At 40.1% G+C, this 26336-nt stretch overlaps 1 long non-coding RNA gene across 1 annotated transcript; it reads right to left on the bottom strand.

Annotated features, from left to right (window-relative positions):
- Positions 1-11239: 11239 nt before the first annotated feature.
- Positions 11240-17664, bottom strand: LOC108270852 (uncharacterized). The gene is made up of 3 exons (XR_001813749.3): positions 16373-17664; positions 16242-16289; positions 11240-16152 (listed from the first exon to the last, which is right to left on the bottom strand). It is a non-coding gene; the product is annotated as an uncharacterized LOC108270852 (long non-coding RNA).
- Positions 17665-26336: the final 8672 nt, after the last annotated feature.

The following is a 26336-nucleotide window of genomic DNA, read 5'->3' as shown; positions in this document are numbered from 1 at the left end:
TAGATATTTTATCCAAATATGCCTGGGTACATGTGTTACGAAACAAGACCGGACTCGAGGTAACTAAAGCCTTTGATTCCATTCTAAAGGAAGGTAGAGTTCCCAAAAAACTACAAACTGACCAAGGGAAGGAGTTTTTTAACAAAAATTTTCAAACATTAATGAAAAAACATGACATTGTTCACTTTGCTATGGGTACAGGGAAAAAAGCATCAGTGTGTGAAAGGTTCAACAGAACGCTAAAGACCAGGATGTGGAGATATTTTACGCTTTTAACACGAAGAAAATACATACAATCACAAGCATACAATCACAATTACCATTCCAGCATCAAAATGAAACCCGCCGAGGTCAACGAAGCCAAGTCCTTCAGAGTATTTAAAACCCTCTATGGACTGTTCTCACCTAAATTAAAGAAACTAAAATGTTTAAAGTCGGTGATATCGTTAGAATTTCCTGTTTAAAAAGGCAGTTTGAAAAAGGATACGAGCAAAACTTTACGGATGAATATTTTACAATTTCCGAACAGATACCGAGAGATCTCCCGGTATATAAATTACAAGACTATGATGGTGTAAAAATTGAGGGAACATTTTATGAACCCGAGTTACAAAAGATCATTATTGGGAAGGACAAGACGTTTAAAATTGAGAGAATCTTGTCTGAAAAGACCCGAAGAACCCAGCTATTCTACAAAGACACAGCTGTGCATATGGACATTATAGACCCTGACGGCCGAAACGAAGGTCTCAAAAAAAGAGCCAGTTTCAGTGCTGAAAGGAACACCTTTGACCTGATTTCACTCAGATATATTTTTTCAGGATAAACTTTAACTGAACGGTATCGATTTTAGGATTAAAATGGTTCGCAGCAAAGCTGAATTCTGCTTGATGAAGGAAGGAAATGCAAATTTCATTCTGAAAATACTCAACGCTTCTCTTTTTGTGAAGAAAGTAACCATCTCACCGTCTGTAAAAATCGGTCACGGGCAAGCACTTCTCAGTACCACAGCCAAGTACCCGATCGAAAGAGTCTGTTTGAAGACCTTCAGTCTAGCTGCAGGGAGCCGCATTTGTTCACAAGAGAACCTTTTCCTCGGCCCTTTACCTAAAACCATTATCTTTGGGATGGTAAACAACGATGCCTTCAGCGGGTCATACAATAAAAACCCTTTTAATTTTAAACATTACGAAGCAGAGTTTATCGCGCTCTACGTAGATGGTACTCAATATCCTGCAAAACCATTTCAGCCTGTTTTTCAGTCCGGTAATGTGGTCCATGAATTCCATTCTTTAATTTTAGCATCAGGAAAGCAGCTGAAAGATCAGGCTTTGTCAATAAACAGAGAAGAGTACCTGAACGGCTGTACTTTATTCGCATTCTACCTGAATCCTGACGACGATTGTGGGCAACATTTGTCATTAATAAAGTTGGGAAATATGCGACTGGAACTCAAATTTCGACAACCGTTTCCGAGCACAGTGAATCTAATCGTGTACGCCAGTTTCGACAGTATTCTACAAATAAACATTCGAAGAAACGTGCTCATCGATTACCAGTAATGCATGGATACCAGAGAACTAACGGAGGTTATGAGACGTTGTCCTGAAATAGATAAAATATTTCACGGCGTGATGGCCTGTGACGAGCTACCTACGAGAACACTGAGAAAGTTTCCTGCTTTGTTCATCGTGAACACACATCCGAGACACATACCGGGTGAGCACTGGCTAGCTTTATGCCTTAATGATGAAACCACCGGAGAATTTTTTGACTCGTACGGAAACCCTCCAGACTACGAACTCTTTCCTCGATCGATTAATTATTTTTTGACAAAGAACTGTTGTAAAATAAAATACAACCCTGTACAAGTTCAAAACTTTACTTCAGTTTGCTGCGAGCAACACTGTGTGTATTTTCTGTGTCTCAAAGCTAAAGGTTATTCGTTTAACCATATTATGTCTATGTATATTGAAGATTTAAATAGAAATGATAATGTTGTTGTGTCTTTTGTTAAAAAAATGTACCCTAGATTAAATAAAAAGCATTGATTTACTTGTGTACAATGTGTTAACTCTCTAGATATGTTTCATTTGCATGTGTAGTGGAATGACTACGCTTCACAAGAAAATTGTTAAACAAAAGTTATTTTATTGAAATAAAGGTAACACAATATAACATTCATTGTCCCTCGTCATTTCAAAAACCATACCAGTCAGAACTGTTAAAAATGGGGATTTGAAAACTGGTTCAGAATCATAGTCTTTGCTTTTAGGTGGGGAAACAAGGTGAGAGGTATCTTTAGATCTTTTTATGTCAGATATTTTGCGTTGAACACCTCCATTAGGTATTGCTGAAAAGGGTATATATATTTAGGTTGGCTACTGTCTGTAAGAACTCTTTCCAGCCTAAAGGTCTCCATTCGTCGGACACTCGATGAGGAGCCATGAGATTTTTAAGTAAATCCACCATGTGTGATCTTTTGATAGTTTTTCCTTTAAAAATAAATTCACCATTATCGTTCCACGATGCACCGGCTTTTAAAAGTTTTTCCATAACGTACGAAGCGTTCCTTTTGTTTCTCGCAGAAATGTTAGCAAGCACCTCTTGTACGATCTCGTCTTTGGGTGACTTGGTCACCGCTGCTTCCGTTTTGCTTTCCGGTATTTTAGGTAAGGACAGGGTCAGTTGAACAGTTTCATGCTAACCTAGTTTACCCAAGTTTTAAAAATTCTGCAGCGCCGACGCGTAGAGTTTCGCCTTATCATAATCGCTCAGATCAGTCCTTGACAAAATACCTCGTACTGCATCGTCCAAGTTGTTTTCAACAGTCTTTCTTAAGCTTTCCTTCTCTTTGGTGATGTTTCTAAGTTTATCGAGCTGATGTTGAGGGACTAAATACATTTTCTCTGCGGTCTCCATGTTAATTGTTGCGGGATGCAATTAAGCTGCTTATAAAAGAAATGGCTACACTGAGCGAAAGTAGAAAAAATCCTCTGGATTGATTAATAACTTTCCTTTTTCTTTCTACGGACGCTCTTTTATCCGCAAATAGTTTGATACATTTTTTTTGTTTTTTTAAAACCCGGTAATGTTTTGTCGTCAACAGTATGTTTCCCCTGAGCACGTTTAAAGCTAGTTAATATATGCTCAGTATGAGATCTGTGGGAGCATCACGTAATATATCTCTTCTCCTTCGGGGTGGAGACAGATGTAATGATTTCAGTAACGGGAGGGTTTTTTTCAATCAATCAGACTTTTGTTGCCGATACTTTAAAGTTTTTTTTCTTCTTTGAGACATACACAACCGGATTCTCTCCCATAAACACCCCTGAGCCGAGATGAAGTTCTTCTGGCGTTTGTTCTTTCAGGTCAACAAATAAATACCCATAAGGTCTAGAGACGGCATCAAGAAAGCATTCTAAAAAATACTTGCTGTTACCCGGATACATTTGACAAGCCAGTATACTGATCTGTAATTTATCTCTAGGGTTTTTAAAAAGAACCATGTAGTTGGTGTTCAGGTTGATTGTTCTGCTAGTCTTGCCTTGAAAAAACAAGTTCTGAACAAGGTAGAAGACACTCAGATTTCTGTGGTGGGTGTATTTTGTAAAAGCCTTTTCTACTTCGTCGTTTTTACTGGCGGATTCCATCAAGTCATCGATTACCAACAAGTTTATTTTATTGGGCGGAAATAGTTCGTCATTCTTCAAGGAATCAGGGATTCCTTGAAGAAATTTTATATTTATTCTGGTCATCAATTCATCATACAGAGGTTGCCAACACGTATAACACCAGACAATGTTTTCGGGTACTACCGACATTGCCTCTTTACAGTTTTCCAACAACATTTTTATAAAATAAGATTTTCCACTATTACTCGGTCCACATACGATACATGAAAAGTGAAGTTGCATCCTAGCGTCAAAAGCAGTCACGTTCATATTTTCCATTACAAAACACATCAACAGAAACTATATACACATATATACACGAATAGTCTTAATATCCGTAAGGGAGAGTTGTAAAATCAGATAATAAAACACGCTTATCGTACACAACCCTGAACCTTTTCAATTACGTTTTGTTTCTCAAAAGAAACCCCTTTTTATCTCTCACGATTTGGTTATGCGTAGTTACGAGATGACCGGTTTGAAACGATTTTTCACTCGCTCGTCCACCAGTTCTGTCAGTGATTTCAAATCGACAATTTCAGAATTGATACAATTTAAAGTAATGCCTTTAGCTTTCATGGTTGTTTTTCCTTTTACGGTTTTGTAACCGTAGGTTTTAGGACCTGCACTTCCGAATTCTACGATTTGATCACCATCATCTAGTTTGCTGGTAAGACCACCCAAGTAATCGCTTAAGGGCGGCATCCAGTCACCTTCCTTACTTTTAAAAATGATGCTGTCGGTGTCTGTGTACAAACAATGCTGATCCAAACGATCCATCACATTGTACAGCTCAAGTCTAGCGTATGCTATAATGAAAATGCCGATATATTAGCATTCAGAGTTTTAATCAGTCTATCGTCTGTGTAACGCCACTGCACCATCGCCACCTTTTCATTCAAAAAAGAGCACTGGCTCACATTATAAATATCAGAGAACATGAACTGTAAAAACTCAGCAGGATCAGGTCTTTGACACATTTTTCCCCACAACGAATTTAGTGCGAGTTTAGCCACGGATCTTTTGGCAGGATTAACGGTGATAAATTTCAGATCCAACGTGATCCCTTTGTTCTCCTTATATTTGCGAATGTACTCACGTTTAGAGGATTCATCAATGACCCAGGACGGATAACCTGAACTTTCCTGTTTGGTCTTGAGGAACATTTGAATATATCTCGTAAAAAGCTTATCAGACCTTTTAGGAAAGTGCCACACTTCAAACACTTTTAAAATTTTGTAACCTTTTTCGACAGCTTTCTCAATTTCGATAGATGCCCATGTTCCGGTAAGAACTCTCTCCTGATCCGTATGATCGCATTGTTTTAGCTGATGCTCGGCGCACGTTCTACATAGAGGAAAGAGGAGTTTGCTTTTTACACGAAACGGTTCCCACAGACCCCTAGGCGGTAATACTTTTGCTCTGACGATACCGAAGTAATATTTCAAAGGTTGAAAGTCATGATAAATGATGATAGGGTGATCAGTCGGGTATGTCTTTGTCTTATTTACGAATGGGTAAAGAGAGGTGAAATCAACATAATCGATTCTCTCTCCTGGCTGAGCCACATAATGCAAATGTAACGCGTTTATTCGACTGCCGAAAAGAGCATCTCGCTGGTTTAAACGCTCCGGAAAGTCAAAGTCTTTTAGAAAGTTTAGCACGCGTTTGTCGTTTTTCTTCATTTCATTCCACTTGTGTTCCCATATCAGAGTGACTTGCAAATTGAGAGTGTCTTGCAAATTCTTAATTCTCTCCATCGATTTTTGACGGACATCTACGAAGGTAGCAATGGATGAGCTAAGAGGATGCAGGGTCATTGAGGGAAAACAATTTTCACAACCTTGATAAAAACATCCAAGAAACTCAAAAACCTTACGGTTTTCCCCATCCTCACAGTAACCATCTAAGTAATAGGTACCAAACCTGACTTCACCTTCGTTCAACACGTGGTGAATGGGTAGGTTTTGCGTTTTAGAAACGTATTCGAGCCATTGTATGGAAGGTGTTGAGAAAGATTTCTGAGCGGTGATGTAATTATCAAGCGGTGGAATAGCTAAAGTGTCTTTACTCAGGAACTTGGTTCTAAAGATTTTCATGCACACAGATGCGATTGTTATGCAATTTAAAGGATCGACCTTTGTACTTTCCAGAATTTCTTCTCTGAAAGCTATACAGCACTTTCTCAAAATTTCTACGTCGTTCACACAGTATTCGGCCATCTCTTTCTTGAAATCAAAGGCTTTGTCAGAAACCGTTCTGTACCAGTTAAAGAATTCTTCTCTATCCTTAGGCATCATGCCATATACACCGTAAAACTTAGGGTCAGGATACGGTCCTACGTAATCCTGATGTTCTACGGCGTTCCAGAAATGGGGAAAAAAACACCATGGCTTTTGGGATGCTGCTCAACTTCATGGGTAAGAATAATAGACTATCAATGTAGGACTGGCGAAACGCGGTATCAGTGAAGCACAAAATTTTACCGCCTTGCGATATGATTTCGGGTGTGATTCCTTCTTTCACTAAATGGTTTAACAAAAGGTATGAATCGAACCCTCTAGCATTATGCACGATAAACGTATAACCGTTGTACATATTACACCGAAACTTCTTAAAGAAGGCACCTCTCCCTTAAAATCAATACAGCATATGAAATTAGCTACATGAGTTCCTGTTTCCTGCCTAGTCTCAAAATCGTAAAACACATAATCCGTATTTTTGCCTTCTTTCCTAGCCCGCTGTATAAAACATCTACGCTCAATATCCTTGTTGAGTTTTTGGCCACAGAGTATGCATTTTGAATGTGCACAAGTGATTCTCATGATTAGAAGGTATATCCCGCATCACACGTTTACATTTACTGCAGTAGTATCCCGTTTCACACATAGAATATTCGCCTCTGCTCGATTGAATCTTTTCTTTATGACACACAAAACAGTACTGCGATCTACGTAGTCTCTGGCACTCTGGACATTTAGTTACACTCTTAGGGTGCTTGTAACAATCGGAATCATGACAAACGTTGCAGATATAATCGCATTTATGTTTCCATAAAACGTCAAACCCCGAGTGACAGAGATGACAAACATGACTCGTTCCTAAAAGTCCGGTGATACTTTAACCCCATAATAGTGGTTGTCAATTAGAAACAAGTAAATCGTTTTATCGTGGGGAGTCTTGCTAGTTTGAAAGAAGGAGTATCCGGTTTGCTAGCAGAACAGTGTACGATTACGATTTTACAATTCAAATGTTTCTCAAATCTCGATACGTCAGCGAAGCTGACTGCGGTGTTTACGGTTAATCCCACATCGTGTTGTAATTGTCCAGCGATTTGTTCGGTTTCAAAATCGTTTTTTTCACGATTCAAAATTTGGGTTACACACAAGGTGAAACACATGTTGTCTCTGTTGTGAAAAATGTATAGATGTTTCATTTTCTTATGTATGGTTTCTGAATTAAATAAATGGCCTATTTTCCTTCTAATTCCACCGCCCCGAGGTGGTCGGACGATTTGGATGACTATTTCAAGAGTATTATCGGTAAAAATTTCATGTTTACTCTGAATTGCATTTTCGAGCATGGTCAGAAAAGAATGTAAATCGATGACACCGTTGTCTAATTGAATGCGTGATGAAACATTGAACGTATCACCTCTGATTTCAACAGTGACGACATCCTCAGCAGAAATAAATTGTTAACGATTTCAATCACACTGTTTAAAATTTCTAAAACATAATTATAAAAATCTGCAAAGCTGTCAACATTAGCGATCGAAGAAAAATTCACTCTTCTCCTAATCTCAGTGTTGTTGAATCTTTCACAATTAATTATTCTAATATTAGGATCTAACCCATCCCCATCCTGCTCAACTGGGATATTAGGTGATTGCGTGTTTTCCGTTTGAGAATTTTGGATATAGGGCAAGTGCATGTTTTCCATTTGAGAATTTTGGATTCGAGTGAGTACCTGCTTTCTATCAGACGGTTGTACTCATTATCGTTTTCCGAATTTTGTGGAATATTGACGGGGCTTTTGATTAAGTTAACCAGACTGTCATTTATCCTCATAAGACTTTGATTAAGTTCATATATCAAATCATGAAAATCTAACGGTTTAGGTTCCTGAGTGTTTTCTGGAGTTGAGATGATATTGTGATCGGGAGATAATGCCATATTTTCATTGAGTTGATTCACTGCATCTATTAAACAAGGATTTATCTGCATAGATTGTCTTTGTTTGATTAGGTTATTTTGTAACTCTTTGTAACTCTTTGTAACAGACATTGATTTAATTAGAAAAATATGTCGTGCGACATCACCAGAGTACTTGATACAGTTTGACTGGGGTTTTCATTTTGAGTAATTTGGTCTGATGATCTTAAAATTTCATTCAACTGATTGACTGCATCACTTCATTATCTTATCTCGTTCATAATACGTATTGATCATAATATTTCCACCTCGTCTCGCTACCGTGTAAAACGTACCTACACTTCAGCTACTGCACCAAGCTTCATAAATAACCTCGCAGAAACATCAATTAGATTTGGATCACCGTCAGATCACACAGAACTCGATCAGGCGACTGAAAGCTTGGAGTCAACACTCCGCTACACGCTAGATAGAGTGGCTCCACTCAAAAGGAAAATAATTAGAGAAAAAAAATTAGCACCCTGGTATAACGATCAAACGCGAACCTTAAAACAGACAACTCGGCAATTAGAACGTAAATGGCGTCAAACCAAACTGGTGATATTTCAAATAGCATGGAAGGAGAGCCTACTGAAATATAGGAAATCTCTTGGCGATGCTAGAAAAATCTATTTCTCCACCTTAATAGGAGACAACAAAAACAATTCTAGATTCCTTTTCAACACAGTAGCAAAATTAACTAGGAATAAAACCACTACAGAGAGAAACACTCAATCATTACATAGCAGTGAAGATTTCATGAAATTTTTCAATGATAAGGTTGAAAATATTAGACGTGAAATACAGGCCATTAAATTAAAACCGGACAGTACTGTAACAAACCCATTACATGACAGTGTAGCAATATCAGATCAATGTTTAGAGTGTTTTGCTCCGCTTAGAGAGACCGAACTAGCTACATTAATCTCTTCAGCAAATTCATCAACTTGCATACTAGATCCCGTACCTACATGTTTGTTTAAACAGATTGGTCCAGTAGTAATTGAGCCACTTCTAAATATAATCAATTCTTCCCTAAGCAGTGGCTATGTACCTAAATCACTTAAATTAGCAGTTATTAAACCCTTGATTAAAAAACCTGATCTTGACCCGTCTCAATTGTCCAGCTATAGACCAATATCAAATCTCCCCTTCATCTCTAAGATTTTAGAAAAGGTTGTAGCAAAGCAGTTATGCTCGTACTTAGATAGGAATAACATTCATGAAATGTATCAGTCAGGATTTAGACCTCATCATAGCACAGAGACAGCGTTAGTTAAAGTAGTAAATGACCTTCTACTGACTTACGATCAGGGTTGTGTCTCGCTTCTTGTGTTACTCGACCTTACTGCAGCTTTTGATACTATAGATCACACTATTCTCCTTGATAGATTAGAAAATGTTGTTGGTATTAAGGGAACAGTCCTCTCCTGGCTCAGGTCTTATCTGACCGATCGTTATCAGTTCATAGATGTAAATGGTGAATTCTCCATGCGTACTGAGGTTACTTTTGGAGTTCCACAGGGTTCTGTTTTAGGCCCACTGCTCTTTACTTTATATATGCTACCCCTAGGTCAAATTATTCGTAAACATGGAATTAGCTTCCACTGTTATGCTGATGATACACAGTTGTATGTTTCAGCGAAGCCAGAGGACAGACATAAGCTTAGTAAAGTTGAGGATTGTGTAAAGGACATTAGACATTGGATGTTAATTAACTTCCTTCTGCTTAATTCTGATAAAACAGAAATACTTTTATTAGGCCCACGTGTAGCTAGAAGTATCCTTTCTGATCACATGGTTACTCTGGATGGTCTTTCTGTTTCATCATGTGCAGCAGTTAAAGACCTTGGAGTGATTATTGACTCCAGCCTATCATTTGATGCTCATGTAGATAATATTACTAGGATAGCCTTCTTTCATCTCAGAAATATTTCTAAAATAAGAAACATATTGTCACTACATGATGCGGAAATACTAGTTCATGCATTCGTCACCTCTAGATTAGATTACTGTAATGCCATACTGTCTGCATGTTCCAGTAGGAATATAAATAAGCTCCAATTAGTCCAGAATGCAGCTGCTAGAGTCCTCACTAGAACTAGAAGATACGACCATATCACACCGATATTATCCACACTGCATTGGCTCCCAGTAAAATCTCGCATTAATTATAAAATACTCTTATTAACCTATAAAGCACTAAACGGTCTCGCGCCACAATATCTAAGCGACCTTTTGGTTTTATATGATCCGCCACGCCTACTTAGATCAAAAGATGCAGGCTATCTGACGGTACCTCGAATAGTGAAGGCTACAGCAGGGGGAAGAGCTTTCTCTTATAGGGCCCCACAGTTATGGAACAGTCTTCCTATTAGTGTTCGGGACTCAGACACAGTCTCAGTGTTTAAGTCTAGGCTTAAAACGTATTTGTTTACTCAAGCCTACCCTGACTAGTTTCTGTTCTACTTTCTCCCTCTCTCCTTTCGCCGAGCCCCACACGAATTTATGGAGATACTAGAGATCCTGATCCTTTCAGCCTCTGGATGGAGCTCAAATCTTCTTTAATTCCAGACTGCTGGGACTACGGCTGCTCTTAACACCATACAGACTTCATATAAATCCATAATGAACTTTTTCACAATATCTGTTGTTACCCAGATGAGGATGGGTTCCCTTCTGAGTCGGGTTCCTCTCAAGGTTTCTTCCTCTTAAAACATCTTAGGGAGTTTTTCCTTGCCACCGTCGCCACTCAGTGGCTTGCTCAGTTGGGATAAATTCACACCTTTAATATCAACCGTGTTGATATTTCTGTAAAGCTGCTTTGAGACAATGTCTATTGTAAAAAGCGCTATACAAATAAAATTGAATTGAATTGAACTGAACTTAGATCAGGGTTTAATTGTACTGAATGACCGTGCTCCAGGTTATTTTGTAACTCTACAAGACATTGACTTAATTCAGAAAATATATCGTATGGCGTCACCGGTGTGTTTGATTCGTTGTAATTTGGACTCTGATTAGGTCTCTCACTAACAACCTGGTGTGACAGAATTAAACTTTCATTCAGCTGGTTGATCGCTTCAGTTAAACATGGGTTCAGGGGTGTGTACAGTTCATGGTATAACGGACCATTTGAAGAACTCTGGTTTCCATCATAGCAGAAATCTTGGGGTAATGGAGAATTTTCGGTTCTCATTTTTTTAGTCTCTGTATCCGAACTGCATTTCGGTCGTTTCTGCGCCATATCTATCATACAATTATCTAATCAGCTTTATATTCACTGTGAGGCATCTATTCACATTTTCAAGTGTGCTGTACAGTAAAGGGACAAAATCTGTACCTCAACCAGATTCTTTGTTTCCCCCCCCCTTTTTTTTTATTTCAGCTCAAACAAACAATCTACAGTTTCATTTCTATTGAACATTTCAACTGAAAATTTCTACTCAACATTCCTGCTGAACATTTCTTCTGAACATTTCTAGTGAACAGTTCTACTGAACATTTCTGCTGAACATTTCTACTGAACATTCCTGCTAAACATTTCTTCTGAACATTTCTGCTGAACATTTCTGCTGAACATTTCTGCTGAACATTTCTACTGATCGTTTCTACTGAATGTTTCTGCTGAACATTTCTGCTGAACATTTCTACTGAACATTTCTGCTGAACATTTCTACTGAACATTTCTGCAGAACATTTCTATTGAACATTTCTGCTGGACATTTCTGCTGAACATTTCTAGTGAACATTTCTGCTGAACATTTCTGCTGAACATTTCTACTGGACATTTCTGCTGAACATTTCTGCTGAACATTTCTATTGGACATTTCTGCTGAACATTTCTGCTGAACATTTCTTTTTTTTCTCCGTTCCTTTTCCCAAATATTTCATTGAGAAGAAAAAACAAACCGAGTAACACACAGCAGAAATCATTCACAGTTTTTTTTTCTTTTTATACTAACAAAGGAAACCAAAATTAAAAGTACAAACTCAGAAAACAAACCCGCCCCCCGCACCCCCGGTTCATCATGGCTACCCAATAACTGTCGCTGGTTATATAGATATTGTAAAACCCAACAACAGGCACAAAAATTTAAGTGGGAAGTGTCTGTAACTCCATAAAGTATACAATAAAGGGATGCCATTTATAATAAAAAACAACTTGTCTGTACAACCCCTGATCATATACCTTATTTCCTCGAGTTTTAGAAAAAACATCACATCCTTTAGCCACTGGGAACGTCTTGCTTTAAGGGATGTGAAAGCGATAACATCCTTTTGTATCAAGCTGAATGGAACTAAGGCGTCAGGAATCCCAAATACAGCAATAAATTGGCAAGGCTTTAAATCTTCCCTGATAATAGTGGACATGATGATAAAAAAAAAACAGACCAAAAACCATGGAGATCAGGGCAGAAGAAAAACATATGGCCAAGATGGCAGGGAGACCCATGGCATTTATCACACTTGTCCTCTACCTCCGGATATATTACAGAAAGTCTCAACTTGGACAGATGGACTCTGTGTAAAACTGTGAACTGTATAAGTCCAAGACAAGCACAGGAAGTGGTAGACTGTACCCTCCCTATAGCATGTTCCCAACACTCCTCACTTATCTGCGCTCCTAACTCCGTTTCCCACGCATTCCTAATTTTGGTACTTGACTCACTACCTAGCACCAGAATAAAATCATAAATCCTAGAAATCATTCCTCTCTGATGTGGATTGTTTGAAAACAAGCTTTATCAAGCCTGTTCAGGATGCGCAGAGGGGAAATTAGGAAAACATCTAGAAACGAAATTCCGAATTGAAAATACCGAAAGAGATGTGTCACAGGGAGGTCATAAGTAGATGACAGATTGGCAAAGCTATCAAACACACCATCGGCATACAGATTTCTACCTTGTTTAATACCCTTGTCATACCACACTGAAAATGTGGAGTCCAAACACTATGGAGGAAATAGATGGTTGTTGATTAAAGGACCCAAAGAGGATGCACCTACAAATTTAAAGCGCCGTCTAAATTGATACCAAGTCTTAAGTGTATTGAGGACATCTAGATTATCAGTATATAGGGAGAGTTTTGTAGGTACAGAGAAACAAAGTAAAGCAGGTAAAGAGGATTCCCTACAAGAAGATAGTTCCAATTTAGACCAAGAAGATCCAGGAGATTTAACCCAGTAGCAAAGTTTATAGATGTGCGCAGCCCAGTAATAGAATTGAAAATTGGGTAATGCAAGTCCTCCACTAAGTCTACATTTCTGCAATAAAGATTTACGAACCCCTGGTGGCTTCCCACCCCAAATAAAAGTACTAATTATCTTATCTAATGAATCGAAGAACGATTTTGGCAGAGAAAGAGGCACTTGTGGAACAAGAAAAAAAACTTGGGTAATATATTCATTTTGACGTCATTGATCCTGCCAATTAGAGAAAGGGGTAAGTTACTCAACTCTGAATGTTAGATTTAACCTTTGAGATAAGGGGAGTGAAATTAGCTGAAAGAAGATTAGATAATGAACATGTCACGTTGATACCTAGGTATTTAAACCCTGACTGACTAAATCGAAAATGTCGATCTTACTGTTCTAGAGAAAATGCTGCAGTATTGACTGGAAAACAGTCGCTTTTGTCCAAATTTAATTTATAACCAGAGACAACACCAAAGGACTCCAGAACACCCAAGACAGCAGGCATAGAGGCAATAGGATCGGTTACATACAATAACAAATCATAAGCATATGATGACAATTTGTATTCTACACCACATCAAACTATTCCTTTAAACAAGGGAGAAGATCTTAATGTGATAGACAGAGGCTCAATAGCGACAGCAAAAAGCAGAGGTGATGAAGGACAGCCTTGGCGGCACCCACATCCGAGAGCAAAATAATCAGAATAAATATCGTTTGTCTGAACCCTGGCATTAGGGGATGAGTAAAGGAGGCTAATCCAAGAAATAAACTTATCCCCAAATCCGAACTTCCTCAAGACTGCAAACAAATACTCCCACTCAACCTTATCAAATGCTTTTTCAGCATCTAAAAAATCACAATCTCAGGAAGCTCAGTTGAATGCTTTGAATAAATTATATTAAAGAGCGTACAGGTATTGAAAAACAATTGACGTCCCTTTATAAAACCGTTCTGCTCTTCAAATATAATATAAGGGAGTACATTCTCTAAACGAGATGCCATTACTTTCGCCAACACCTTTACATCTGCATTAAGCAGAGACAGCGGTCTATAAGAACCGCAGGAGGATGGATCCTTACTCTATTTAAGAAGGAGATCTATCAAGATCTATCTATGTGTCAGAGTTGGAGGCAAAGACCCACATTCCAAGGATTCGTTGAACATATCCAAAAGCAATGGAGCTAATTTTCCAATAAACGTTTTAAAAAATTCAATTGGAAACCCATCCGGGCCAGGAGCTTTGTTAGATTGCATAGTTTTAACTGAAATTAAAATTTCTTCAAGAGAGAATGGGGAGTCCAGTTGCATGGCAATATTCGAATCAATAACAGGGTTACAAAGGTTTTGAGGAAATGCATTCACTTTAGTATTGTCTGTAGGAAATTCGGATTTATAAAGCGAAGAGTAAAACGATTTAAAAGTAGCATTAATTTCCATGGGATCTGTAGTGACAATATTATAAGTGTTTTTAATACAAAGTATGAGACGGGAAGTGGCCTGTCACCGTAGCTGATGTGCCAGTAAACGACTCGGCTCGTCGCCATGTTCATAATATGAACCACAAGTACGTAACAACAAGCGTTCCGCCTCTTTAGTTGAAATAAAATTAAATTCTGCCTGCAAGTCGAGACACTGTTTAAGAAGTTCTGGAGTGGGGTTCAATGCACATCTCTGATCAAGGTTAATGATAGCAGATGTAAGTTCATTAACCCTAGCAGTGCGTTTTTTATTACAGAGAGCAGAGTAAGAAATAATCTGCCCTCTGATATAGGATTTAAGTGTCTCCCATAACAATGAATAAGAGGTGGAGTCATTTTGATTTAAGAAAAGAAAGTCATCATAGAAGTAGAAATGAACACACAGAATTCACTGTCTGCCAAAAGAAGAGAATTAAATCTCCAAGGAGGTGGGTTACGTTTATAAATAGAAAGATGAATATCTAATTGTAGAGGCGTGTGATCAGAAATTAATATACCCAAATAGTCAGAAGAAACTACACAAGAATCAAGAGTGCTGTCTATAAAAAAAAATAAAAAATTGATCCTTGAATAGGAATGATGCAGCTGGGAGAAGAAAGAAAACTTTTTAAGAGAGGGCTTACGGGATCTCCAGGGATCAACAAGACTGTTTTGACACATAAAATTGGAAAATGTTTTAAACATAGCAGATTGATTCAGAGAACGAGGATTATACCGATCCAAGTTTGGGTCAAAAACACAGTTTAAATCTCCCCCGAAAATCAACAGGTGAGTATTTAAGAAAGGGAGGTTGCTCAACAATCTATTAGCAAATTCCACGTCATCAAAATTTGGAGCATATACATTTACCAACAACACCTGTCTTTGCATTAGAGTACCAGCAACTATAATGTATCTACCGTTCACATCTGCAATAACGTTAGTGGAGGAAAACTGTGACCTTTTGTCAACTAAAATAACGACCCCTCTTGCCTTCGAATTAAAGTTTGAGTGGAAGACTTGACTCATCCAAGGGCAGTGTAACCTATGATGATCTTTAATACGTAGGTGAGTCTCCTGTAAAAATACTATATCGGAGTTTAAACGTTTCAAATGTGTAAAAACCTTAGATCTCTTGACAGGATTACCCATACCTCTGACGTTCCAACTAATAAATCTTAAAGGTGTGCCTGTCACAGCTATGCTGGGATCCATAGTACTACTAACTATTTAAATAAAGTAAACCATAGGAATATAAATAGCCAATTAGAGCCGAAGTGGGACCTCCTCCCCCTCCCCCTCCCCCCAACAATCCCCCAAACACACCCAAACACAAACACACCCAAAGTCTCCATAAAACAAAGGAGACAGCAGTGTTTTCCCACAAAAACCAAAAGTTGTCCACAATGTGAAAACAACTCGGAGAGTAAGCTGCCAACAAAATTACCTAAACAAAAAATTCCAGTAAGATTCAAGTGTATTATCAATCTGTCCAAAGTTTTCCAATAAAGCAGTCTTTGCTTCAAAGAATTCACGCCACGCTGTGCAGATCTCCTGTAATTCGAGGTCGGGTTGAATGTCGGCTTCCAAGTTGAATTCCTCTTCCTCTTCTATTGCATCACTCGTATCTATAAGTCGCAGAACAAGTGAAAGAGTTGTTATTTTATTTTTCTGTTTTGTGCTGGGTAAATAGAAGGTAAAATGTACGTCATCTCACCTGAAATATCTCCGTCGTAAGCACTGATAGTCACAACGTCCTTAACTTCTGAATATGACACAAACAAAGTTATAATTATGTATGAAAGACTTTACAGCATGAAACATTCATGATTTTATGATATGACTTACGTGTGGAGCTCAGATTCAAAAGGTCTTGTGCGTTTGTTTCGGGAATCTCATCATCAGAAACATTCACAAAACTGTTGTCTAAAAACAGTAAAACAAATAAAATTTACTATTGGTAATGTAACAGTCCCCCTTTTAGCTCGCTACACAGATCTAAGAGACAAATTTTAATTATCTAATAGAAACGCATTCGTTTGATACAAACAAAAATATATATACGTATGAAAGACTTTACATCATGAAACATTCATATTTAATGTTATGACTTATGAGCAGAGGTCAGATTCAAAAGGCCTCGATCAGATGTCTCGGAAAATTCATCATCGGAAATAATCACGACACTATTGGCTTAAAACAGTAAAGCAAATAAAACATACTTTTAATAACTTAACAATTCCCTTTTAGCTCACTACACAGATCTAAGAGACAAATTTTAATTACCTATACACTAGAATCAGATGAGCTTAGCTCAGTCTTGCACTGTAATATAAGTGTATTGAAGAATAAAATTTAGATATAGTATCGTAACAGATTACATAATGATCAGATAAGGATGATGATTGTTGCACTCAGAAAGATTAGTTTTAGGGTTATATCAATCCATCCATCCATCCATCCATCTTCAACCGCTTACTCCTTTTCAGGGTCACGGGGAACCTGGGGCCTATCCCAGGGAGCATCAGGCACAAGGCGGGGTACACCCTGGACAGGGTGCCAGTGGGTTATATCAATATGAATATGAAATGGATAGTTACATAAACATTCTATTTCAATTTATAATTAACTATTTTAATTGCTTAAAATATATCTTCTTTCCAGAGTCTGGAAATTCTTTCAACTCTTTGCTGATTGAACGGAGTGCTCGCTTTTATATACAGGGTCGTATGTGTGTGTGTATGTATATGTGTATGCACAATAACCGGATTTAAAGTTTACTACTGATATGCATCTTTAACTTTGTCTGTCCAATGGCGTTGTTGATGATCTTTTTGACCTAGGCTTGTCAAAATCAATGATTAATCTATAGCTAAGAACGTGCAACAATAATTATCTTTAACTTCGTCTGTCCAGATGGGTGATGACCTTTTGACCTAGGGCTGACTCATGAGTTTTAGCCTAAACTGGGGATATTTGCAGGAATTCTAATTCCTTTTAAATAATGTGAAAAAACGTCGGGGTTACCCTGTTCCCTGAGAAGGGAATGAGACGTTGCATTTAGCATAACAGTATGGGGAGCGCCTTGCGGCATAACCGGTATCTGAAGCTTGTGAAAAATCATGCCTCTACTTATAGGCCTGCCATGATCAGGTGACATGGCAATTAAGCGCGTCGCATGATATATATATGCCACCTGTTAACCACACCTCCAGACTCTATTATCTGAAGTGAAGACGCAATTCACAGGCCTGTCCTAGTATGACAGTGCTATGCAACGTCTCATTCCCTTCTCAGAGAACAGGGTTACATGCGTAACCCTGACGTTCCCTTTCAAAGGGAACTTCGACGTTGCATTTAGCATAACAGTATGGGAACGGGAATACCCACTCCGTCATACCGAGGGTACGGCCTGTTCAAAAATACCCAAGCCCGAGGGTCACTGCAAGACACTCGAACCCAGGGTGGAATGAATATCCAGGCTGTAAAAATGAATGAATGTGTGTGGTGTAGACCACCCTGCAGCCGCACACACATCCTGCAAGGATACCCCTTTGGACAAAGCCTTCGAGGAGGCGACCGCCCTAGTGGAATGAGCTCTTGTGCCCAGAGGCGTGGCGAGACCGGGTGCCTCGGAAGCCATAGAGATTGCTTCCACTATCCAATTCGAGATGCATTGCTTTGACACAGCATCACCTTTACTGTCACCGCCAAAGCAGACCAGCAGGTGCTCCGACTTATGCCACTGGCCGGAGCAGTGGACATAAGTACAGAGAGCCCTTACTGGACACAGCAGGTGCATCCTCTCTTGTTCCAGTGTGAGGAATGGAGGTGGACAGAAAGCCTGTAACACCACAGGGTGGGCAGCCGATGTAGGCACTTTAGGAATATTATCCGGTCTAGGATACAGGAAGTCCTTGGCTAATCCAGGGGCAATGTCAAGGCAGGAAGGGGCAACAGAGAGAGCTTGTAGATCTCCCACTCGCTTGAGAGATGTCAGGGCCAGTAGGAGAGCTACCTTTAGAATCAGAAGCTTCTCAAAGGCTAACTCTAAGGGCTCAAATGGGGCCCCTGACAGACCTTCCAAGACCACAGAAAGGTCCCAGGAAGGTATGCGCGGCCTGCAGATGGGCCTCAGCCGTCTGACACCACGCATGAACCTCGAAGTTAGAGGATGTTGCCCCACAGAGGCTCCATCAACAGGGGCGTGGCTGACTGAAATGGCGGCCACGTAAACCCTGATTGTAGAAGGAGCCCACCTCTGTTCTTGTAAGAACTCCAGGACTGTAGCTATTGCACATTTCACTGGGTCTACAGTGGATCCCTGCAGATGGGAATCTCCCAGGGAGTGCCATTTCACAGGGATATTATCTCTCAGAACCATAATCGAGCTGGCCAATAAGATGCTACTAGCAGCAGACATAGACTGTCTTGGCGAACTCTCGCTAGAACTTGTGAGAGCAGATCGATGGGGGGAACAGTGTACAGATGTGACCTCGGCCACATGTGCACCATGGCGTCCAGCCCTAATTATGCGGGAGGAGTGAGGGCGAAACACAGCGGGCCATGTGTTGTCTCCTCGGAGGCAAACACATTCAATTCAATTCAATTCAATTTTATTTGTATTGCGCTTTTTACAATAGACATTGTCTCAAAGCAGCTTTACAGAAATATCAACACGGTATACAGATATTAAAGGTGTGAACATGCATCCCTCTTGGCCAAACCTCGCCGTATGGACTCCACCACTTGTGGATGGAGCCACCCTGCTCCAGATGAGGGCCGCACCAGAGGCCATGAGCTGGACAGCTGTCTAAGACTGCGCTCCAGCCCATGACGGAGGTGTCTCTCATTACGGTCTTGCGCTAAGGAGACACCCCTAGAGTGTGACCCAAGGCTAGAAACTGGGGACACTCAAATTCTCAGAGCACGTAGGCATCGTCGCGTGACACTGATTATTCTCAGAGGTTTCGTCCTTGTCTCCTGTGCAATAGGCCCATAAACGCCAATAGTCTCCCAAGATCCAGCTTCATTTTGCTCAGTGTTGATAGGACTGACCCTATGCATGTTAGGGATAGATATGCCCTCATCGTAGTAGAATCCTTATAACCCCTAGAAAAGTTGTCCACTGCACTGGGGAAAGCATACTTTTCTGAGATTCAAACTGAGCCCCAAGCTCTTCATGTGGGCGAGAACAACATCTCGATGTTGAACCGCCAGTTCCCTGGATCATGCTAGAATTAACCAGTCATCCAGGTAGATTGGTACACAGATGCCCTGGAGTCACAATGGAGCCAGAGTGACATCCATGCACTTTGTGAAGGTGCAAGGGGATAAAGCTAGCAATATTTCTATGTGGAAATGTGCATCTTTTAGATCTATCGCCACAAACCAGTCTTCTAACTGAGTCTGTGCCACGATAAGTTTGAGCGTTAGCATCTTGAACCTTGAAGAGTACGGGAGTACGGTTCAGATGCAACCCTTGGCCGCATACTCCCATCTTTTTTGGGGACCAGGAAATAATGGCTGTAAAAACCTCCCTCCCTTAGGGAATGGGGTACATGTTCTATGGCCCCATTGTCCAAAAGGGAACTTACTTCCTGTGCTAACAATGGGCTCTGGTCTGTGCTGACTACTGTCGTGAGTACACCCCTGAAGCGGGGGGTGGGGGGGCGGGGGGCAGTTGAGCTATAAACTGGACCTGGTAACCCTTTTCTACAGTAGACAGAACCCATGGAGACACATTTGGCAGTAGTTTCCATGCTGCCCGATGGTCTTTTAGTGACGTTAACTATTCCACATTCTATTGAAGGGAAAGCATCAAATTTTCATTGCCCTGTGACAGCTGACCAGAGAACACTGAAAACTTGGGGACCGCCTTGGCTAGGGGAGGCCCTACAGTAGCACTAGGGGCTACCTGCCCTAACAACCTCATGTCCCCTGATACTTCCCTCCACGGCCCCTCAGGACTGCTCTTCTTTGCCTGCTTGGCCTTTATGACCGTTCTCAGATCAGACCTAGTAGCAGACCGCGACTGTGGCCGCCCGGTTCCCCTGGCTGTCTGCAGGGGTTGGCGGGCTGCCATACTCGCCTTCTGGGTCTCCCTCGCACTAGTGTTGGCCCAGGCTCCACTCGTGGATGCCCGGGTGAGCTCAAGACAACAGGGAAGGAACTGGCTTTTTTGAATGCCGCCATATGTCGAGCTCACTCAGCAGGTCTGCTTGGTAGGCCTGAAACACTGTCATTGTCTGCAGTGACCCACAAGCAAGACTACTACTGCATAGGCTTGCCCACCAATGCCACAGCGGCCTTATACGGTGGTTTGGATGCAAAGCCGGCCCCCCTAATTACCTGCCGTCGATGGAGAGAGGTAGCTCGCAAGTGCCTCCTCCACCTTCAGCATAGCTAAATAGCCATGCTGTTCATTTCCCACAGTGGCTGAATAATCCAACATTGTGGGGTTATAAATATGGCTTATGCATGGTTTTCCCCCAGAAGCCTGATATTTTGTCATGCACTTCTGGAAGACAGGGGAGTTTCTGCAGTGTGAGGGATTTACTTTCACTGGCGAGAAAAAGGCTCATCCAGCCTTAGTAATCACTTCAAGCAGCTCTTTATATGCTGCTCTCAGTTTTTAGTACATCCTTCTGGCTCCTCGGAGTCAGAGAGAAATTATTACTATTATTTGTGTGCGTTTTTTTTTTTTTTTCCCCCTTTTTGGCTTTCCATAGCGGAAGGAGGAGTCACGACGCGAGCTCCAAAATCCAGCGGAGAGCCGAACCCGGACGACAGAGCAAGAGATAGAGCAGCGCTCATCTCCGGCTCCTCTTCCGGATCCATAAGAGATCCCCCGAACCTGAGACGGATAGCTGCCTCTTCGGCTTCTGAGAAGAGCGCGAGTCGCGAGCCAAGCTGCTTAATGTAGGCGTTACCATGCGCAGCCTCTAGAGGCCGCCATCGCATGCTACACTCCTAAACACTTCACCCAGAAAGTGTACACTTTTCCCCGTAATGAAACGGGAGCAAGCCACACTTCCTGAATTCATTCTCGCTCATTACTTCCCTCTCTTTTCTATAAAAAAGGATAGAAAAGTTAAGAGATTTTGAGAAAATATTGAGCAGAAATTAAGCGTTCTTGTCATACAAACAACAGACATACAGTCTCACTGAAGATTATAAGTCTGGCAGCATGGTTCACAGGTGCCATATATATATATATATATATATATATATATATATATATATATATATATATATATATATATATATATATATATATATATATCATGCGACGCGCTTAATTGCCACGTCACCTGATCATGGCAGGCCTATAAGTAGAAGCATGATTTTACACAAGCTTTAGATACCGGTCACGCGCGCAAGGTGCTCCCCATACTGTTATGCTAAATGCAATGTTGAAGTTCCCTTTGAAAGGGAACTTGTGTGTGTGTCAATAGCACAGCTCCCAATATTGAATCTTTTCATGCTCTAATTTTTTTTTTTAATCTTCCCAAAAAAGAGTGAGCTTTTTTCGGAGCATTAGGACATGAGTCAGCCATGTTGTAAGATCGCACACGATGTTTGAAGTACAGAGTATTTTAAACCTAGAGGGTGGGGTATGTTCTTCTTCTTCTTCTTCTTCTTCTTCTTCTATAAACTTATGGTGTATATACCGACACCTACTGAATGGAGCAATTTTAATTTCTTTTGTTCTGATTGGCCAGGGGTGGGTGTGTGTGTGTGTGTGTGTGTGTGTGGAATGCACATGACCATACTATGTATGAATACATTCTATGTGAAAGAACTTGTCTGTTTGTGTGTGTGGGAATGCACCGGAACCGGATTTAAAGTTTACTACTGATAATATTCATTTAGCTATGACCTAAATATTTAAACAGGTGGCTTTTGTTCTGATTAGTCAGGGGTATCTTCTCTGTGTGTGTGTCTGCACCAGAAACCAGATTTAAAGTTTACTACTGATAAACTGGTAGTCTTTAACTACATATGTCCAATGATGTTAGTGATAACCTTTTTTGACCTAGGCCTAGCTTCTGTGTGTGTGTGTGTGTGTGTGTGTGAATGCACCAGAACCGGATTTAAAGTTTACTACTGATAAAATGGTAGTGTTTAAGTATGTCTGTCCATTGATATTGGTGATGATCTTTTTGATCTAGACTTGCCAAAATCAATGATTAATCTATAGGTAAGAATATGGAACAATAGATATCTTTAACTACATTTGTCCAGTGACGTTAGTGATGACCTAGACCTGTCAAAATAAACGATTGATTGATAATGATCTTGAACTTGACCTGAGAGTAATAATGTGTATCTTTTTGACCTATGACCTAGACCTGTCAAAAATAAGGTTACAATATATACAAACTATCTCTCTCTCTCTCTCTCTCTCTCTCTCTCTCTCTCTCTCTCTCTCTCTCTCTCTCTCTCATGTACAAAACTATATTAAATGACAGGAATGCATACAATGCATGTATTTACAGGTTTTCAGTTAGTTTTATTTATTTTATTTTTTTTTATTATTATTATTTTTTTAAGATATCTTAAAGTCCATCCACCATTGTTACTATTAAAACAAATGAACAAACAAGGAAAATGTTTTAATAAAAAAAGAGGATTAAATTAATATTACAGCTGTGAATCAATCATCTGTGTAGAAATGAATATTTCATGTTACAAAAAACTGAATATTGAGCAGAAACGCCCTGAATAAATAGATTTTAAAAAATAAGGAGGTAAAAAAATAAGCTATAAATAGCTACAACACATGGATGTGTGTTTGTGTAATCAGTGTGATGTGATGATATCTGTGTTTGTAGACGTTGAAGGATTTGACTTTGGATTGTAAAATGTTATTAAAGCCTGAAGTAACTTGTAGCTGAATGGATTAAAGGATGTGATCAGTCATTGTTATTGTTATGGAACTTCTACATCTGGCAACCTGAAGTGTCACTGAGGAAGCAGCACCCTTCGAACTAACGCTATTACATTAATTTAAATTAATTTCTTCTAATCTCTATACTTTAAAATTATTTACCTTACGTTATACAAATATAACTGACACCACGTTAAATAAAACAATCGTAACGTTGCGCTGTCGCAAATTTGATCTGTATTCTGTTTTGTTTTTTACAAAACATCCGCGACTAGCTTGTAGCCTGTAGCCCGCTAGCATCACCTACCGCTAGCCTTGTTTACGTTTCACATTTCTCACTTACCGCTGTTCTGTTTTTTTAAAAAAAAAAAAAAAAAAAAAAAAAAAAAAAACAAATATGTCTGCTGTCTCTCCCTTTTTGAGTGCAGATGAGGACTCGCTTGCGCTTCACATGGTGCGGCTGGAACTGGAGGATGTGGAGAAGCAGATCCGCGGCCTACTCGACAAGCAGGCCCAGCTGCTGGAGCGACAAACTGCGCTGGAAACATCTTGTGCCTCTGCTCACATATCCAAGGTAAGCACACAGCGTGGTATTTCCACTCCCAGCCCCTCTACGCCGTGTGTTTCTCTGTGCAGGGACCGTGCACCTAGGACTTTCCCAGCCGTGGTCTCCGTCACGCCAGCGCCAACACACCTCGGGCCTTGGATGAACCAGCGGTGAAAGGCGCGGGCTAGACCTTCTCCACCTCCGGTGTTCGAGATTCCAACCAGGAACCGCTTCGCCCCTCTCCGCCAGACCAGACCCAACACTGTGATCATCGGGGACTCCATTGTGCGGAACGTCCGTGTAGCCTCATCTAAAGGTAAGGTGCGCACACACTGTTTTTCTGGTGCTTGTGTCCTTGATGTCGCTGCGCAGGTATCCGGGATCCTGAAGAAGGACGAGCGCATTGGAGCGGTTGTGCTGCATGCGGGGACGAACGACACCAGGCTGCGGCAGACGGAGGTTCTGAAGAGGGACTTCTCCAGCCTGATCGAGACGGTACGAGGCAGATCACCTACCGCGAAGATCATCGTCTCTGGACCTCTTCCCACATACAGACGTGGAGCAGAAAAGTTCAGTAGACTTCTAGCATTAAATGATTGGTTAGTCTCTTGGTGTAATGAGCAGAATCTGGTGTTTGTCAATAACTGGAATCTGTTCTGGGAGCGTCCTAGGTTGTTTCGTCCTGATGGCCTGCACCCCAGCAGCCTTGGAGCGGAACTGCTTTCAGACAACATTTCCAAGGCGCTACACTCCAAGTGACTGCCTACCGTAAGTACATCTTCCAATAATAACATTCAGTATAATCAATGTTCAACTAAAAATCCGGCAAAGGTAATACATACTATAGAGACTGTGTCTGTTCCCCGAGCTATTCAAATATATAGAAAATCTCGGAAAGTCGATCTTCATAACATAATTAACATAAAATTAAATCATATTGAATGCACAGCCAGCACTTTTGATCTGAGGCTAGGACTATTAAACATTAGATCTCTTGCGTCTAAGGCTCTTATTGTTAACGACATCATTACTGATCAGGAATGTAATTTAATGTGTTTAACGGAAACTTGGATTAAACCAAACGAGTACATAGCATTAAATGAAGCCAGTCCTCCTGGATACAGTTATGTACATCAGCCTCGTTCAACTGGTAGAGGAGGAGGTGTTGGACTCATCCATAGTCAAAATCTAGTCGTCACACAAAAACCTAAGCATAAATTTAATTCTTTTGAAATTCTTTATACCAGTATAAGTTATGTAGCCACAAAAAATAAGTCAATTCCTCTAATTATTATTTACAGACCCCCAGGGCCATATACTGAATTTCTTAGTGAATTTGCAGACTTTGTCTCAAACCTGGTTGTGTCTGTAGACAAAGCATTAATCGTCGGAGACTTTAATATTCATTTTGATAACCTGGAAGACCCTCTAAGAATAGCGGTTGTGTCCATCTTAGATTCAGTAGGGATTAATCAGAACGTAATCGGGCCTACTCATAATGGTGGTCACACTCTTGACCTCATACTAACATACGGACTAAGTATAGAAAATATTTTCATTTTTCCGCAGTCTGAAGTTGTCTCAGACCATTATCTTATCTCGTTCATAATACGTATTGATCATAATATTTCCACCTCGTCTCGCTACCGCGTAAAACGTACCTACACATCAGCTACTGCACCGAGCTTCATAAATAACCTCGCAGAAACATCAATTAGATTTGGATCACCGTCAGATCACACAGAACTCGATCAGGCGACTGAAAGCTTGGAGTCAACACTCCGCTACACGCTAGATAGAGTGGCTCCACTCAAAAGGAAAATAATTAGAGAAAAAAAATTAGCACCCTGGTATAACGATCAAACGCGAACCTTAAAACAGACAACTCGACAATTAGAACGTAAATGGCGTCAAACCAAACTGGTGATATTTCAAACAGCATGGAAGGAGAGCCTACTGAAATATAGGAAATCTCTTGGCGATGCTAGAAAAATCTATTTCTCCACCTTAATAGGAGACAACAAAAACAATTCTAGATTCCTTTTCAACACAGTAGCAAACTTAACTAGGAATAAAACTGCTACAGAGAGAAACACTCAATCATTACATAGCAGTGAAGATTTCATGAAATTTTTCAATGATAAGGTTGAAAATATTAGACGTGAAATACAGGCCATTAAATTAAAACTGGACAGTACTGTAATAAACCCATTACATGACAATGTAGCAATATCAGATCAATGTTTAGAGTGTTTTGCTCCGCTTAGAGAGACCGAACTAGCTGCATTAATCTCTTCAACCAATTCATCAACTTGCATACTAGATCCCGTACCTACATGTTTGTTTAAACAGATTGGTCCAGTAGTAATTGA

Source organism: Ictalurus punctatus, chromosome 10, assembly GCF_001660625.3.
Source record: "Ictalurus punctatus breed USDA103 chromosome 10, Coco_2.0, whole genome shotgun sequence".
In the NCBI taxonomy this organism is placed as follows: domain Eukaryota; kingdom Metazoa; phylum Chordata; class Actinopteri; order Siluriformes; family Ictaluridae; genus Ictalurus; species Ictalurus punctatus.
Note: the sequence above shows the minus strand (reverse complement) of the source record. Positions and strands in the feature narration are given on the sequence as shown.